The sequence below is a fragment of the Perca fluviatilis genome, chromosome 8, assembly GCF_010015445.1.
Source record: "Perca fluviatilis chromosome 8, GENO_Pfluv_1.0, whole genome shotgun sequence".
NCBI classification, from domain to species: Eukaryota; Metazoa; Chordata; class Actinopteri; order Perciformes; family Percidae; genus Perca; species Perca fluviatilis.
The window spans coordinates 30384849-30387491 of NC_053119.1; positions in this window are offsets into that span (position 1 = coordinate 30384849).

Sequence of the window (2643 nt, forward strand, 5' to 3'; positions counted from 1 at the left end):
GAGGGCTCTATGTACTGCAAATATCTAGGGAAACCCTGTCCTTTGTCCAATCAGAGATTGACAACTTGTGTGACTTTTGTGACAATTGGTAGACAAACACTGACTCAGATTTTAGGTCAAAGTACAACCTTTTCTATGATGCAAGTGCTACAAAACCTTAGGTAGATACACAAACTCTGAAGCTTTTAACTATTCATTAAGCAATCATCATCACTGAGTACAGACATTTGATGTTAAAACAGGGAAATATCCAGGGTTTTCAATGTGTGGATTGCTTTAAGGAAACTAGCACAGTATATTAATAAAAGCAAGTGGAGGACAGGAAGATACAACAGCACTGAACAGATGCTGCATGTAGAAACGTTTCATGTCAGTTGGTAGATATCTAGCACTCCAGCATGTCTCCCCCTCTTTTTCACCTAGCTGTCCTGTCAAACATTAAAAGCGGAAAAGCCCAAAAAATAATCTTTAAAAAACAAAAAAATTACCAGAAATACCAAATCCTCACAGTATAGACTTATCCTACATGCTAGTGATTCAAGTTCAAGCACTTTAATGCCACTGTGTAGCACAACAAGATTACTTTGTGACAGCCCAGGGGTGCGCTAAAATTGATAAAATACATGTACGATAGCACTGGAACAATTTAAATAAATATTAATGAATCTAATAATAATAAATTAAATGTAAGTTAATTTAGAATTACATATACTATAAAATAAGATAAACATAAGATAATATCAATTAAAATAATATGAAAATATAAGTACAAGTTAAGATATAAAATATATAAATAAAAGCTAACATTAAATAAATAGGTTTGAGTGATGAATAGAAATCTGTATAACACTTCTAAACTTACTCCGCTTCCACTGTGATGGCTCTTTCGCCATTATAAATTGTTGTAAGCAAGTTAGTTATTTCATCCTTTGTAAGCAAAAACTGGAAACATTGAAGAAAATGAATTAATCAATGAACATAATATCCCAAAAAGTAAATACTCAAAACAAATTACTCTGCAGCATTCTATTAAATTGAATATTCCCATGGACAAACTTGACATTGACATAGACACTTTTAACCACAACTTGTTCAATAAACAGAGTATATAGTTAAAAATGTGTTACAGTATGAAATGAAAGCACCAACACCAATTTAAGACTTGTGCAATGGAATGGATCAGGGACCTCCACAGATAAAAGGATGATAGTTCTTAGAATAAGATGTGAAAAAAACTCAACCAACACAAACGAGCTAAGACAATTTAAATACTCAACAGATTATATTACATCCTGTCACAGCTATATACAATGGGCGGAGGGAGAGTGGACAAAGAAGGACAGTAATATAGAGTTTTAGATGTGGTACTGCTAACGGAAGTCTGCTCCATCTGTTGTGGGACTGCAAAGAAAATTATAACAAATACTAATACTCCATACTAATATAGCCACTCACACCACAATCATGTACACTGAGAGATTTGCACAACTTCAGCAGAGTATCTTCAAAGAATAAAGCAATCTTCCTTTTTATGGTCACAAAGACGGTAATCATGAAAAACTGGATTTCTTCAAATACACCAACTCAGAAGCAATGGATCACTGAAGCAATATAAATGATTAAAGTTCTTCTCTAGACAAAGTATGCAAAAATACTCTATGGTTAATATTTTCTTAAACACATAAAAAGAAAAAAAAAAAAAAAAGGAGCTGGTTGTACTACTCTTTCTCCCTCATTGAGAAATTTTGGATCTTGGCCTCGCCCTGCCCATCACTTCTGCTTGCTAGGTTGACCGGTAATATAGCAGTGCACATCAAGATAGGTTGATGGTAAAAGAGCAGCACACATGAAGATGGAGGTGAGGAGTTCTGCGGCCAGTTCAAGACTTGCAGTTTCAGTGTCTGGTATATTTTCTCTTGGAGGAAACTATCGCACTATCTATTTTCCTTTTGAAGAAACATCGGAGAGAGCCTAAGTCACAGCCTCAGTCGGACCCACGGTGCATCTCATAGCCCTTAAATTGCCACCCCGAGTCCTCCACTTACCTCCCTTCTTTGTGTCTTAGTCCCTCCCACCAAGGAGGCATGGGAGAGACGCGAGGAAATCATGGGAGGAGAGAGGCAATGAGCAAATGTGTTTTAGAGGGATGAGAAGTCCTTTCCTCTGAAGCGTCACATTAATTCGTCAGCTGCATGGGTGGAGTTAGCAACTCCTTCAGCTGCATAGAGTTTAGATTCTCTGCCCGAGCCTGACCCACGGGACGGGACGGGTCGGGCCGACATTTCCTGCCACTATCCTCAGGCCGGGCTCTTGATCAAGCATTTGTGTTTTTTTAATCATTACTTTATTAGCCTAATTGGGTGGGAAGAAAGTGTCTCCTCCACTCGCACGCATCACACCGGGCCTGCTGTGCTGTATGGTGTAGCTTAAAGTGATGCTTCGGAGTAATTTCACCCTAGGGTCCTTTGCACCATGACCTCGAGCCAAACAACCCCCCAGAAGTTTTTTTCACCTGGATCGAACATTGGGAGAGTTAGCGTTATCAGCTGAATAGCTTAGTGCAGGCACTAATGGATCCAACTGTGTATTTTGTAAGTTACCCCACTAATAATGCCCAAAATGATACCAAACTTCTACAGTAGT